The 17,156-nt window shown below is 33.7% G+C and overlaps 2 long non-coding RNA genes across 3 annotated transcripts; both read left to right on the top strand.

Moving 5' to 3' along the window:
* The first annotated feature begins 1,953 nt into the window (after positions 1-1,953).
* On the top strand, positions 1,954-3,718 carry LOC145949887 (uncharacterized). The gene is made up of 3 exons (XR_014428191.1): positions 1,954-2,546; positions 2,740-2,814; positions 2,892-3,718. It is a non-coding gene; the product is annotated as an uncharacterized LOC145949887 (long non-coding RNA).
* A 576-nt stretch (positions 3,719-4,294) lies between these two features.
* Positions 4,295-16,678, top strand: LOC145949883 (uncharacterized). Of its 2 annotated transcripts, XR_014428190.1 has the most exons (4): positions 4,295-8,276; positions 8,369-8,521; positions 8,639-8,765; positions 9,346-16,678. It is a non-coding gene; the product is annotated as an uncharacterized LOC145949883 (long non-coding RNA). The 2 variants fall into 2 exon arrangements; XR_014428189.1 differs by having other exon boundaries at positions 4,296-8,521.
* Positions 16,679-17,156: the final 478 nt, after the last annotated feature.

The raw sequence follows: 17,156 nt of genomic DNA, 5'->3' as shown, positions 1-17,156 counted from the left end.
ATAAGGATTATTTTCCTTATCTTCTTATCTTGTCCAATATATATATATATATATATAAGAAAAACTCAATAACATTATTGATTAAAAGATAAAGTATACAAATATGTAATTAATATTGGATTTTATTTATTATAAAACATAATAAATAAAATCTAAAATCTAGAGCAATTTCTTTGATACAAATATGTAATTAATTTTAATATATAATAAATTTAATATCAAAATATTTATTATAATTTTAGTTATGATTTATATAATATTTTGATTTAATATTAAATTTCTTTTGATTATAATATTTTAATATATTTTATTTAAAATATCAGTTAACATATTTTATTATATTTTCATTTTAATTTATTATAAAATAATTAGAATATTTACTTTAACATCATTAAAAAAATAATCATTATAAAATTTATTCTTTTTTAATTTAATTATTTATTATAATACTTTTTAGTTACCGTATTTACTAAAAAATTATTTTTAATTAAAATATATTTTTAAATTTTATTTAATTCATTATCATTCACTCACTTGATTAAAACGTGATAAAATATAATTAAAATTATTTATTATAATACTTTTTAATCACCGTATTAACTAAAAAATATTTTTTTTAAAAATATATTTCAAAATTTTAGTTAATTCATAAAAAAAATTATTGTAAAAACTAAAATTAAATAACTTAGATAAAAAATGACTATAGTTAATAAATTAATGTAGAATTTGTTTAAAAAAGTGTTTTCAAAAAAATCTGAAAATAAATACAAAAATAATTTCCCTCGCGCGCGGCCCTGAAGCTGAAACCCTAAAAAGTCTCGCGCGCCCCTAGGATAAGCTCATGACCTTCCGCGGGCACCACATCCGGCCTTACGTGGTGGGAGACTAGTGCTTCCCCCTCCTTCCCTTCCTACTCACCCCGTTCTCCCCGAGCGACATGGGCACCCCTGCCCAGAACCTCTTCAACGACATGCTCATAAAGGGAAGGTCGGTGGTGGTGGAAGCCATTGCTCTTCTAAAGGGCCGGTGGAAGATTCTTCAGGATTTGAACACCAGGGTTCATCACGGGCCTCAGACCATCGTCGCTTGTTGCGTCCTGCACAACCTCTATCAGATTTCCAGGGAACCCGAACCCGACCTCTGGAAGGAGCCTGATGAGACTGGACCTCCTCCCATGGTATTTCTTTTGTGTTGGAATGGGCAGCTTCTCTGACCCATATGAAGCGCAGGGACTAGCACATTTTTTAGGTTTCAAAATTTACTTCATTTAGGTCATTTTTTTAATATGCATGTTATTGGTGAGTAGGATCCACTTACTTCACTAATAATTAATCTCTATCAAAGAACTTGATTCATCACCTTCAGTGGGGTTGAATCCGTAATTTAAAATCAGCTCATATACCATAACTCTTATGGAAGCCCTATTGTCTATCTTCTCTAAATCAAATTCAGGATTATTACCTGTCTTTAGTCAAGAAAGTTTTCACTATTTGAGGCACCTTGTGTTCATTGCTTGATATATTGGTTTGGAGCTATTTGCTACTTAAGTTTAGTGTCTGTAATGATATTAAAAATCTCTTGATGTGCAGTTATTAGAGCAGCTACCCGCAGTAATACAGAGGTAGTTTCTGAAACCACAAAGGCTGGTGGCCTACGTGGAAAATTGAATAAGGTGGTGTTGGCTTAGTGGTGGCTTAGACACATCAGTCATTGTTCCATGGCTAAGGTATAGATGTTTCCCCCTTTTTACCCCATTTTTTTTTATCAAACATCCATTGCAAGTTTGCAATATTGGATATTTCCTTCTCTTCGCATATATTCTGAAATCTGAATGACAAATCTCAGGGACTTAGAGATGAGTTTTTTTTTTTTTTGAATTATTGATTTCTCTTTAGAAAATAATGTTTAAATATTTATTAGAATTTGTAAATTGAGATCAGAGACCATTTTGAGATTTTGTAGATGATATGATTGGGTTTAAACTAAAAAATGATGTAGTTTTGTAATAAAGCATGGAAACTATAATTGGTGATCCTTATTTTTAAGAATTTGGGATGTGAACTGGGATATTGAGCAGTGGATACCCTTGTCACTTTTACCTGTTATTGTATATTTGTGTTCTTATTATAATATTTTATTGATGATTTTTGCATTACAGAGAATTATGGTTGTGAAGTTGTTTGCTTCACTACTGATGTTGGCCAAGTATGTTCTGAATTTTAAATTCATTTTCTGTAATTGAGATTTTTGTGTAAATTGTGTTGGAAAATGTGTTTTAAGGTTATAAGCTTCTGACGAGGGGAATTACTTTATGCAATTTTTGTTACAATGCCGCATCATCTTAACAACACTAAATTTAATAGGGTATAAAAGAATTGGAAGGTTTAGAAGTGAAAGCAAAAGCCAGTGGGGCCTGTTAGTTAGTGGTAAAGGACTTGAGAGAAGAATTTGTTAGAGATTATACATTTCTTTGCCTGCGTGTTGGTGCAGTTTATGAGAGGAAGTATTTGCTTGGGACCTCAATGGCCCGCCCTGTAATTGCAAAGGTACTTTTGCTCAAAGTTTAATATATTTATCTTCCTTGGTAAGGCCATTTCTTCTGTTAGCTCTTAGTGCAGTATTCCCTCTTTTTATATTGAAGAAGAATTAAAATGACAATGATAGTGGAATATACTTATCTAGTTATCTTTATTTCCCCATTTTATAAACATAGATTGATTGATATCTACTGATTGATAGGCGATGGTTGATGTTGCCAAAGAAGTTGGAGCTGATGCTGTCTCTCATGGGTGTACAGGGAAAGGAAACGATCAGGCATGTCTTACTATTAGTCTCACAACACTAATTATGTCATTTATTTTATGTTAACACTTTACTATGTAAACTTTTAGGTTCGATTTGAGCTCACTTTCTTTGCTCTGAACCCCAAGCTAAACTTTTAGGTGCAAATAATATTTTATTTTGAGAATGTTCACCTAAAAGTAATTTTGTTATGATACATTGTTTTGTTATGATACAAGTTTTTTCCTTTGTGGACTACCCAAGGAAGAACCTATTACTGCTTTCAAATAAGGAGTTCTCTATGGAATCTATGATGATTTATAGTCTCCAGATCTTGGAATAATTCTGAATTCTGATATTATTTACTACTATGGAATTGCATACAAGTTTTTTCCTTTGTGGACTAGGTTTTGTTCCACTTTTCTATATACTTTTTGTACATCTCTCTCGAATAATGATATTACTTCGATGGTAATTAGTATGCCACTAGACCAAATGATTCTCCGAAAAACTTTCTTGCTTGTCTAAAATGATGACTCCCTGCCAAAGTCTGCATGTGTCTAACTACCAAATTCTTCAAAAATTTATAAACAAGCATATCCTAATCCCTATTAATACAAATTGTTATTGGATATTCTTTGACATCTAAACAATTTTGAATGTAACTCTGCTTCTCATAAATTAGTATAGTACTCCCTCTAATCCTTTATTTAAGAAACAAATGACTAATTAATCAAGACCAATAAAAGTAGTTAAGGTATTACATGAATAATGTCATAAATTTAATTTTATTCTAAAAAAATCCTTTAAATTGAATGGTTTAAATAGTGGTTACATTTAATGACACTACTAATTCAAGAGATAACTTTTTTCTACCAATGACTGTAAATGGTATTGTTAATAGATTAATAAACACATCTACTTGCATTGCATGAGAGGCAAAGAGACTTTGTTAGAATCAACACAACGCCACTATCGCATACCCTGTAGTGGGCAGGGGCTGTTCTGCACCGATAGACATTCTATAGTGCACTATTTAAAGCCTTGATCTTAAGTTAACCATTCTTAAATGAATTTTGATTTTACTGCTGCAGGCTGCATATGTAATAAATGGTAATTGCAAGAATGTCATGAACATGTCGCATCCTGATCAGGTGGAGCTTTGGGGCTCTGTTTTAAATGGTACAGTTGCTAATTACTTGATATTAAATCTGATACTTTATAATTCTTTTATTCTGTTTCTTTCTAGGATAGGCTACTTGCCCTTGTTGATTTCGCTTTTGAAGCCTCACTTCAGCACCGCGCTTCCCCCTGGAGTTGACACCATTTGGTTTGAATACAAGGGCCTTCCTCTTAAGTGGTGCGTAAATGTATCATAATGCTTTTCCATTGAATATATATATATATATATATATATATATATATATATATATATATATGAGTTAGGATTTATTGATAATAGTTCACATTATGTATACTTTCTAATTAATTAAATAATTTTGGATACTCTCCCACTAATATATTATGTTTTTCTGAATTCAAGCTCCCAACAGAAGATCAACTAAAAACCGTTCTTGATAAAGTGAAAGACTTTTTCAGAGACGCAAAGGAATCTTTTGGGAAGATAACATTACTGGCACTACTGCAATAGAGGATTCAGACGAAGATACAAAATAAAAAACCAAGTGAGTTTATTATTTTAATTTTAATTTATTTTAAAAATAGACAAACACTCAAACACATAGTGTCTCTTCTTTCCTGGCATAATTGAATGTAATTGCTACAATAAATTTTACAAAATATTTTTAATCTTTTTAATAATTAATTTAGATGTAACATCTTGCTAACTTACACTTGTGCTTGAGTTGTACTAATTTGATGATCTTAAATTTTATAAAGTTTTACTTAGATACAAAGAAGAATTTAAATTTTAAACTCGATGGCTCGTTAATTTTATAAAGTTTTCTGGTAATCGATTACAATAAATGGGTAATCGATTACCATACAACGTTTTAATAAGTAATTTATTGTCTGGTAATCGATTACAAGAAAAGGTAATCGATTACCAGAAAACCTTTTAATAAGTAATTCATTGTCTGGTAATCGATTACAAGAAATGGGTAATCGATTACCAGAGAACGTTTTAAGAAGTAATTCATTGTCTGGTAATCGATTACAAGAAAAGGTAATCAATTACCAGAAAACCTTTTAATAAGTAATTCATGTCTGGTAATCAATTACATGTATAGGCCCAGTTAGTGACGGATTTTATCCCTCGCAAATTGTGACGGATTTTGTGAAGGAGTCCAATCCCTCTCAAATAGCATTTGTGACGGACTATCAATCCCTCTCAAATAGCGAGGGATTCTTTCATCACAATTTGTGACGGACTCACATACGTCTCAATCCCTCTCAAATAGCGAGGGATTACGCGTCATCACAATTTGTGACGGACTCACATAGCTCTCAATCCCTCTCAAATAGCGAGGGATTTAATCCCTCACAAATTGCGAGGGATTTAATCCCTAAAGTTTAGGAATTTAGATAAATAGTTTCCTTAGTACTTGAATCTGAATGATTTTCATGTTATTGAATTGATGGATACAATAAAATAAATAGGCATAAAACATAATCAATCCCTAAAGTTTAGGAATTTAGATAAAACTGACTAAGGAAACTAAACAAGAAATTAAGAGAGTATAAACTAGTATATCTAAACTATATCTTATAGAATTATCTTAACAATTTATATTGTTTATAATATAAATATATTTAAACAAAGAATTTAATTGTTTCGGTAATAAAAAATTCATACGTAAAAATTAAATTCAATATATAATTTAAATAAAATTAGGTATATACATACTAAATCAATTATTCATCTTTCGATATAATACTTGATTTCTTTTGGTTATGATATTTTAATATATTTTATTTAAAATATCAATTAACATATTTTATTATTTTTTTATTTAATATATTGTAAAATAATTAAAATATTTAATTTAGCATCATTAAAAAAATAACCATTATAAAATTTATTTTTTTTAGTTTAATTATTTATTATAATACTTTTTAGTTACCGTATTAACCAAAAAATTATTTTTAATTAAAATATATTTTTGAATTTTAGTTAATTCATTATCATTCACTCACTTTATTAAAAAGTGATAAAACTTAATTAATTTTTAATTAATTTAATAAAATAAAAACTTTAAAATAAATATCTAAAATCTTTAATGTGAAGTCCCACATCGGTTAGGAAGGAGAACGAAGCATGCCATATATATGGGTGTGGATACCTTCCTTGTGTGGACACGTTTTGGGGGTGGCATGCGTGCCATTGCCAGAAGCAAAATCGTGAGGGCTACGGCCAAAGCGGACAATATCCACATGCGGGTTGCTGGGCTGTTACATTTAACAATTTCTTAAATACAAATATTTAATTAATTAATTTTAATATATACTAAATTTAATATTAGAAAATTTATAAATATTTTAGTTATAATTTTTATTATCTTTTGATTTAATATTGGATTTATAAATGAATATTACATTAACTCCATTGATTATTTTAATCCTTGTCTTTAATTTTATTATATATAAAAATTATTTACCTAATATATTTTGAAATTATTTTCATGAATCTTGTTTTATTTCAATTGATATTATAAAAGTTAGGCTTAATCATTCGATTCAATTGATATAATCGTGTTAGTTTCATTGTTTAAAAGCAATTGACTTATACAAAAATTAGTAAGAATTTGTGAAATAATTATAAAATGAAATATTTTTTAGTAATTAAAAAAAATTATTATCCTTTGATTTTAATTTACTCATAGATGTTCATAGTATTTAACTTATGATATATACACCTTCTTTTTATTACAATTACACCTACTTTGTTTAAAAAGCCTAAAATTACTGATAGTAGAGCTCGAATCCATACAAATACTTACGTGGAGAAAATCTTAAGTCTTCCCCCTTAACTAATTGGGCAAACCACCCGCTGGTTCTTTTTGATCAGTTTTTAATACATCACAATGCGTTTCCTTACTTTTTTCTCTATCAAACAGAATATATGACCGTTTGACAGAGTTTTTTTTATTCACACATTTATTTTAAAGTTTCATGTTGAAATAAAATCCCAACACAGATTAACATATTTTATTATCTTTTCATTTTAATTTATTCTAAAATCTTGGGAATATTTAAGTTAACATCATTAAAAAAACACCATTATAAGATTTTAAAATTTATTTTTGATATAATTATTTATAAAAAATACTTTTAACCATCATATTCACCAAAAATATATTTTTAATTAAATTATATTTTAAAAATCTAGTATCAGAATATTTATTATGATTTTAGTTATAATTTTTTTATAATCTTTTGATTTAATATTGGATTTCTTTTTATTATAAAACATAGTAAATAAAATCTAAAATCTGTATCAGTTTATTTGATACAAATATTTAATTAATTTTAAGATATAATAAATTTAATATCAAAATATTTATTATGATTTTAGTTATAATTTTTATAATCTTTTGATTTAATATTGGATTTCTTTTGATTATAATATTTTAAAGAATTTTATTTGAAACATAAGTTAACATATTTTATTATCTTTTCATTTTAAATTATTGTAAAATAATTATAATATTTAATTATCATTCACTTACTTTATTAAAAAGTGATAAAATATAATTAATTTTTAATTAATTTAATAAAATAAAAACTTTAAAATATATATCTAAAATCTGTAACAATTTTTTAAATACAAATATTTAATTATTTTTAATATATACTAAATTTAATATCATAATATTTATTATGATTTTAGTTATAATTTTTATTATCTTTTGATTTAATATTGGATTACTATACATAATTATTTATTCCCTTTAAACATACAAATAGGTAAAAAGAAAAATACTTAATTTTGTTTTACTAAAATATAGGCAAATCTAATTAAATAAACTTTATTTGATTCTTTTAATAAATAAAAAAAGTCTATTTGAAATAAATATGATTAAGTATATTTGATATAAAATCTAAAATTTATACACTTCATTAATTTTCTTAATTTTTAAAATTTGTATTTTTACTCACATATTGATAAGTATATGTAAGAATATGATAATTCGATTTCCATATGTTATGTTTCTTAACTAATTTAAAAAGTATTATCTAATTTTTTTTAAAAAACTTAATTTCAAATTGAATTTTTTTAGACATAAACCCCCCCAAGTTCCCCTAAACCCTAATAACACAACACACCGCAACAGAACACCGCAGAGGGTCCCCTCCTAGACGGGCGTTCATGCTGTTCTGGCCGGCGTCGTCGTTCTGGCCAACCGCCGCAGGCGCCGCCGAAAGCCTCTCAAAGAGGACTTTGGTGCATTCCTCCAGCGTTTCAAACTTCTTCCCATTTCCCAGCCCTACCAAATGCAGAACCTCTCCGCTCTAACCTTCGCCATCAAAGACGTGTTCGTTTCTTCCTCCCTCACTTGCTTATTGTTTCAATGTTTGCATCGAATATATGTTTAGTAATTTTTGACGAGTCCTGTGTTCGCGGTAGATTCGATGTGAAAGGCTACGTGATGGGGTTTGGAAACCCTCAGTGGAAGAAGACTCACGGTGAGGCTGGGAAGACTGCGATTGTCATCACTGCTCTTCTCTCCAACGGTGCCACCTGCGTTGGCAAGAATGTTATGGATGAATTCTCTTTTGGGTATGTGATTGTAAGTGAAACCCTTCATTATCATTAAGACATGCATTAACCTTTTCCATTCTGAACTTGTTTACTTTACTCACTGTGGGTGCCATCCATCATCCATCGGCATGCCAGGATTTCCGGTGAGAACAAGTTTTATGGAGGATAAAACTTGTTCCTCTCATGCCCTCGTGCATCCCTAGAGGCTCTTCCAGTGGTTCAGCAGTGGCTGTTGCTGCTCGCCTCGTTGATTTTGCCATTGGTGAGTTTAGTTTAGTTTACTAGCTCATATTTCATTTGAAAATGCTGTTCTCTCAATCACTTATTAGCCTGCCTATTCAATGTAACAATCAATCAACACCTCTATTTTGTTTGGGGCATTGGGATTGTTCTTGTGTTCAACTGTATTCCTGGAAAGTGCTTTTTGCTTTTGTGTGTATTACTTGGCCTTTCCTGTAGTTTAAGTCGATTGTACTAATAATTAACTTATGACTTTAGTTCCAACTATTTCTTAAAGGTTAAAAGTAGTATTTCACTCACTGCATTTGTCATGCATAATCCCACCTGGATTAATTTTCAATGAGATGACGAGGTTGTATCTGTCATCTCTGTTTTATTGTGTCTTTCTGTTTTATTTGTCTTTTAATGTATTGTTTAGGTATAAAATGATAAGTTCTACCAACCGAGTGATGCATATTCATGATAGGTTATGTTGTTTAACTTGAGTTATTTTTGGTACCTGTTCTTTACTATCAACATCATCTTTTAATTCAAGCTGGTTCATAGAATATTACTAATAGCAGGTGTTTATCATACTTCTGATTCCACCTGCTTTATAACAGAACATAGGTTGTGTTGGATGCTGCAAAAAAACTCCAGAAGTTATTGCAATGGATGAAGCATCTAAAGGACTAAGAACTATAGATCAAACAGTGACTAAAGTGGATGGATTAGAAGATTTTTGGAGCAGCAACACCTTTGAATTAGACCATAGTGCAGCTCAGTCAGAGAGAAGCATTTATGATCCTCAAAGCAGTGGAGGCAGTCAAAGTGGTCCTCCTAAATTTATCAACCATGGCAAGTTTGCTCTTATATGTTTTATTATTTGTTGGATCCTCAATTTTTATTACTTGTTCTCTAAAACTTGGATTGAAGTCTCTGGTTCATCTGCTAGAAATGTTGCAAAGTAGTTGAAGGTAACTAACATGCACTTTTTTATGAATTTTATTATTTTATTTTCTAACTTTAGTACTTCAATAATATGACAAGAATCTAACTTTTATTATGTGTTCATAATAAAAGTTCACATTGTTTGATAAGCTGTGAGATGTTGCGAGTCTTGTTTCCCACTTAAATTGATGTTGGAAATTTCTACTTAAAACACATGAAGCAGAATAACTAGGATTTAGTCTAAACCTTGACAACTTTATCATTAACAACAAAAATTTAATAGAAATTATTGGTAATCTAATATATTTATTTTCCTAACATTCATTATTTTTCTATTAGTGTTTATTCTTTTATTATATCTTTTTGTTTCTCTTTGTTAATTATTCCTTCAATTACACCAATGTGCGCTGTTATTTTATTTATATTTTTTGTATTCAAACCTTGACAGCAAAAGCAGAGAGACATGTGTAAATTATGTTATCTACTAATTTTTAATTTCCATTATAGTTTGTAATTTGTATGTTTTCTTGTTTTTTGAACTGAATCTGAATCTGAATTTAATTTCCTAATATTTTGATTCCAATAATTTGACCTTGTAATAGTTTACAAAGAAAAGAGCAGGGAACATAAAAGTAGAAAAATAATGCGACCAGGGTTTTCTACTTTTATGTTCCCTGCTCTTTTTTCTTGTCTCTAGATCAAAAGTAGGGGAATCTTGATAATTCAGAAACTGGAATTGGTGAGTACCTAAGTTGCTGGAGTTTTGTTATTGTGTTTTTGTATTATTTATTCCGTATATAGTTTTGAACCCACCCAGGCATGTAGTTTTGGTTGCAATAATTTATATATATTGTTCCTAGAATTTATTAAGTTTTACTTTTATGTGTAATGTGTTGATGAAGTTATATTGTGCATTCATGTTCATAAGTAACATAGGAGGGAGTCAATATTGAACAAAGATATATTGCTAAGAAGGTTTCTGATTTACTGAAGGTATTTATAACCTTTTTATCATTCAATTTTTATAATTATTACTGTTAGAGTTTTACTATATGAGAACATATGAATATAATATGTTGGACAATAGTAATGAGTTATTATATACAGTTGATTAATTGTACAAATTAAATACGCAAGATCTTGAATCAATAATTGTTCCATTAACATACTATAAACGCATTTTCCAATAGTGTTCATGGATTACATGAACAGGATTTTCAGGTCATTCTTGGACAGATTTGTGGTCTTCATTGATGATATATTGGTGTATTCTAGATCTTTGGAGGATCACCGTGAGCATCTGAGGTTGGTTTTAGAGGTGTTGAGGGAAAGGTAGTTGTATGCCAAGCTGTCCAAGTGTGAGTTTTGGTTGTCTGAGGTGAGATTTGGGGCATGTGATATCGATAGAGGGGATTGCAGGAGATCCAGCCAAGGTGGAGGCTGTGATCCAGTGGGAGCGTCAGAGGACTGTTACGGGGATTAGGAGTTTTGTTGGGTTAATGGGTAACTATCAGAGATTCATGAAGAGTTTCTCCCGAATAGTAATGCCTTTGACTTAACTGACTTGGAAAGATCAGCTTTTAGTTTGGATGGACGCTTGTGAGCAGAGTTTTCAGGAATTGAAGGGGTGATTGACTACTTCTCTAGCTTTGGTGTTACCTGACACTGGTGAGTATTTTAATGTGTGTTGTGATGTTTCTCACCAGGGGTTAGGCTGTATGTTGATGCAGGAAAGGAGAGTAGTAGCGTATGCTTCGAGGCAACTTAAGACTCATGAGTGGAATTATCCTACTCATGATTTGGGAGCTTGCAGCTGCGGTGTTTGCCTTGAAGTCATGGAGACACTATCTGTATGGTGTGAGATTCAATGTATTTAGTGATCAGAAGGAATTGAATATGAGGCAGAGAAGGTGGATGGAATTCCTAAAGGACTTTGATTTTTAGTTGATGTATCATCCTGGGAAGGCGAGTGTGGTAGCGGATGTATTGAGTAGGAAATCCATTCATGTGTCAGCTATGTTGATTAAGGAGTTGGAGCTGATTGAGTAGTTTAGAGATTTGAGACTAGAAGTGGAGGTTGTCCAAGATCACATTAGTTGCGGTATGATCACCATAACTAATGAGTTCTTGAGACAGGTGGGAACTAAGCAATTACAAGATCTAGAATTGTTGAGGATTTTGGGATTGCTTGGTATTAAGAGGGCAGCTGTTTTTGAGCTTAGTGCTTTGAGCGTAGTGCTGATGGAGATTCTCGAGTGGAAGTGTGATAGTGTCACTAAGGACTTTGTGGTTGGGTTGCCTAGGACAGCTAGGAACAATGACTCTATCTAAGTGATTGTTGATAGGTTGACAAAGTGTGCGCACTTTCTTCCTATCAAGAGGTGGTCCTTGGAGAGGCTTGCACAATTGTATATCAGGGAGATAGTACAGTTGAATGGAGTGCCTTCCAGTATTATCTCTGACAGAGATCCAAGGTTTACTTCCAGGTTGGCAGACTCTGCATCAGGCTTTGGGAACAAGGTTGAGGTTGAGCTCTGTTTATCATCCACAGACAGATGGTCAGTCGGAGAGGACAATTCAGTTAATGGAGGATCTCTTGAGAGCTTGTGTGTTGGATCATCTGGGTAGCTGGGAAGAGGTGTTACCATTGGTAAAGTTTATTTATAATAATAGTTATCACTTGATTATTGGCATGACACCTTTTGAGGCTTTATATGGCAAGAGGTGTAGGACTCCATTATGTTGGTATCAAGAGGGTGAGCCAGTAGTGGTTGGTCCAGAGTTAGTTCTTCAGACTACTGAGATTGTGAGATAAATTCAGGAAAGGTTGAGGGCTACCCAGAGTTGATGAAAGTCCTATGCTGATAGGAGGAGGAGACCTCTAGAATTTGAAGAGGGAGAGCATGTGTTTCACGTTTCACAGTCGAGGAACTACATCAGAGACCTGAGTCAAGTGGTAGAGATGGATGAGGTGCAAGTTAGAGAGAACTTGACCTATGAGAAGAGATTGGTAGTTGTGGTTGATCACAAGTTGAAGAAGCTTTGTGGCAAGTCCATCAGCTTGGTGAGGATTGTTTGGGATGCAGCTACTTGTGAGGTTACCTGCGAGGTGGAGAGTCAGTTCATGGAACAATATCCATTCCTCTTTTCAGGTAGACCTATTTTCGGGGACGAAAATTCCTGTTGTTGGGGAGTATTGTAACGTAGTAAAAAAAAATGTGGCTGATTTAGTAGCCTGGAACGGGTCGTTCCCAATCTGGAACGGGCCGTTCCAAGCTATTAAATTAAACTGAAATTCGTGGTTGGGAACGGGCCGTTCCGTTGGAAAAACGGGCCGTTCCAAATTCCAGAACGGGTCGTTCTGGTTGGAGAACGGGCCGTTCCGGAAAGAGAATGGGCCGTTCCGGAGGGAGAACGAGCCGTTCCGGATGAGTCCCGGAACGGGCCGTTCTGTTTTCAGAACGGGCCGTTCTGGGCGTGGATTTTGTGCGTGAATTGGGAGTTCGGAATGGGCCGTTCCGAACTCGGTACGGGCCATTCTGGGCCAATCCAAAAGTCTATAAATAGGGGTTGGGGGCCTTCAGGGAAATGGGAGTTTTTAGAGAGAAGTTTTAGAGAGATGGTCTCTAGGTCAGTGAGCTCCTTTCTCTCCCAAATTTCTCTGTTTAACTCCTTTTCTCTTCTAGATCAATAACTCCTTCTGTCTTTTCTTGAAATTCATATTAGAAAGCTTGTTTTGGGAGGACTGAAGTTCCGAGTTGAGCCTCGAGGGGAAATTCTACTTTTGTTTAGTCTTTGGCTATCTGAGCCAATCTTCAGGTTAGGGAAGCTAGAATGTTTGTTGTGTAGGTTGCATGTGAGTTTAGAAACTCAATAGGTGCGTGAATGTTGAGAATCCATAGATGATTGAAGAAAATCTCATCTTTTGGGGTTTTGAGAGGATTTTGATGATTTTGATGCATAGGTTGGATGCATGTGAGATTTGAGTTTATTTTGAGTTGTATGGAGCCTATGTATTGTGTTTTGTGTTTGCATGTGACTGGATTTGTTGGTTTGGATGAGAGTTTCTGAACTCTCTGACTAGGATTAGGCTAGGCGCAGGTTGAGTGCGCCAGGCATGGAAGAGCTTAGGGCTCTCAGGTTGGGATTAGGCTGGGCGAGCTCAGGCTACGCCGAGCGTAAATATGTTAAAATGTTAGATCATATATGTGTGATATATGATGTATGGTGCGGTGTGATTCATATGTATGCTTTGTGATGATACGTATGAATGTTTGAATATGAGTATGACTGTTGATCATAATGGTGGGTAGACCATATATGATGTATGATGCATTATTGCATGTGATGTCTTATGACATGTGTATGATTGTTGATCATGATGGTGGGCAGACCATTATGATGTATGATGCATTATTGCATGTGATGCCTTATGGCATGAGTCTAGCCTAGGACTTGAGGAGAGGAAAAATGTTTTCGAACTGGAAGAGCTCACATAGAGTCTCTTGAGAGTGGTGCTTGGATAGGCCACTGATATATGAGAGTGGTGCTCTGGGAGGCCACTGGATTTGGGAGAGTGGTGCTCAGATAGGCCACTGGGTTGCGTGAGTCTCCTCTAAGTCCTTAGCTAGTGTTGGAGCGGGGTATGAGGTCGAGGGTTATTCCCTTAACCAAGTACTCGGGAAGGTGCGTGGATCCTTGCGGATAGTCGGTGGGCGAACTCCACTATTGACTTGGTTAATGCATGCCAAGGTCGTGGTAATCCCGTACCCAACTGTGCTATACCTGACGGTGGATCTGGACTTCCAAGTGTGTAAGTGACATCATCCGAGTAAACTCGAGGGAGGATTATATCCTGTTTAGCTGTGACCGAGCGGGCGCTTTGGGCGTGAAAACGGTTGGGGTGGTTTCGGTATGATGGAATGTCACTTATACAGCTCTATTGTTATGGAGATCTCCTAGGTGTATGCGTGACGACGCATTAGATGATTGATATGCATTGATATCTGTCATGAGATGCATTTACTGCATGATTATTAATATGATGAAGTGTGGTGTTTAACTTCATGATTGGTGCATTGTATGTTATGCATGAGTAGTATTGGATAGAGTGTATGGTGAGACTCTATGAATATGATTAATGGTTGGATGATTGTGTAGTATAGATTATAGTTCTATACTTGTATGATTGATTTGTGAATTCTAGCTTACCCTTCTGTTTTCCATGTGGTGGAACTGCGATGATCATACTTGGTATAGGAGCAGGTCAGGGCTAGCTTGGAGTTGAGGTGTCCGATGCGAGATGGGGAGCTTTGATCCTCGTGTTAGGGTTACCATTTTAGGTAACGATTTTATCTGTGCTTGACCGGCACTAGGGAATATTATTTTTGGGATGACTGTACATATATGGCGTATTATTTTGTATTTAAGAAATTTAGTTATTTTTATTCCTATATATATACCGTATGTATGAGTTATCCAACTTAATATTTTCTTAGTTCACTAGTAGTAGCGCGATTCCATTAAGTGTAGAGACATGGCGGGTCGTTACATAAAGCACATACAAACACACCACAATGTAATCTCATCATAACTCATTACTTAATAAAATATTTACAAACATTTATATATATCATAATCATTTTCACATCTCAATTCACAATTACATCAATCCATCACAATCCACATAAATCTTACAATTAACACTATGTCAAGACCACGCCACAACTGACACAAGTGATACAGGTTAATTGCCTCACTCATCCCACACCATGCCAGGGGCACGCTCGTCCTTGTAGCATCACTTACCCAAGGTTCGTCTCATCCCTGGTCATTAGTGTGAGGAACCACAATCACATTACAATCCACACAATCTCTTGCAATTAACCCTATGCCAAGGCTGCCATATTTGACATAAGTGATGCATGTCAATTGCCTCACTCATCCCACACTATGCCAGGGGCACGCTTGTCCTTGAAGCATCACTACTCAAGGTTCGTCTCATCCCTGGTCATTAGTGTGAGGTACCACAATCACATTCATAATCATATCTACACAACATCTCATCTCATATCTCAATTCCATGCACAATTCCATATCACATATACAACAGATAAGTCCAACAAAAATAAGGGTTTGCACACCCCTCAAAGCAATTCACATCTAAATCATCAATTCTTATCAATTAACATAACAATAACATTCATAAGTTAATAAGATAATCAATAGAATTATCAATTTAATATAATCTTAACATAAATAGTAAAATCCCCAATTGTTCCAAAACCTAGCTCACAAACACTTTTCTATAATTTTGTTCTCTCTCCCCGATCATCATTTTTACAAATTAAATATATATTTCTAATCCTCAACACATACAGAATCTAATGGTATCATTAATTCCTCAAACAGAAATATTCCAATTTTTCCAAAACCTAACTTACAAGCATTTTTCTATAATTTCGTTCTCTCTCCCAGAGCATCATTTTTACAAATAAATTATATATTCGTAGTCCTAAATATATACAGAATCAAATAAGACCAATAATTCTCCAAACAGAAATAATTATAAAATTACTCATAAGACTAAGAAGAGGAAAGAAGAGAGAGTAGAAGAAGTTGAATCTAGATATGTAGAAGTTGAATCTACACTAGATCTGGTTAGTCTCCCTCTCTGGGTTCCCCTCGGTCTGAAGCAGAAAGTAGAGGAAAGAAGAGAGAGTAGAAGAAAAGAAATCAGAAAATGAGAGGTGTGCTTTTTGGAAGTGGCAGAGAGCTCAATTTATAGGAATTCTACGCCGGAATGACCCGTTCCAAATCCAGAACGGCCCGTTCTGGACCCTTCAATCATGGGTAAAAATCACATCCAGAACGGCCCGTTCTCAAACCAGAACGGCCCGTTCTGGTGTGCATTAATTACTCACAACGGCCATATTTTTGGGAACGACCCGTTCCAAGCCCGTTCCCATTTAGGGTTAAAGGCAGATTTAATAGTCCGGAACGGCCCGTTCCAACTTGAGAACGGCCCGTTCTGGGCTACTAACTCACACTCATTCTGGTAGTTTGGAATGGCCCGTTCTATTTTCGGAACAGCCCGTTCCAAGCTACTAAATTACCCCTATACATTTATAAAATTACCAAAATACCCTCAATAAAAAATAAAATAAAAACTGGGGTGTTACAATTCTCCCCTCCTTTTAAAAATTTCGTCCTCGAAATTACCTGAAGCAAATAAAAATGGATATGACGCTTTCATCTTCTCCTCTAGCTCCCAAGTATCACTTTCAGGTGTAGCTCCTCCCCAAATAACTTTCACCAAAGGAATTTCCTTACCCCTAAGCTGCTTCACCATTCGATCCTCGACTCTCACCGGGGTAGCTTCCACAGTTAGGTTCTCCTTAACCTCAAGATGATCTAACTCAATCACATGCGAAGGATCATGGATGTATTTCCAAAGTTGGGAAATGTGGAAAACATCATGGAG

The sequence above is a fragment of the Cajanus cajan genome, chromosome 1 (genome assembly GCF_000230855.2).
Source record: "Cajanus cajan strain Asha chromosome 1, NIPB_CcT2T_4, whole genome shotgun sequence".
NCBI lineage: Eukaryota > Viridiplantae > Streptophyta > Magnoliopsida > Fabales > Fabaceae > Cajanus > Cajanus cajan.
Note: the sequence above shows the minus strand (reverse complement) of the source record. Positions and strands in the feature narration are given on the sequence as shown.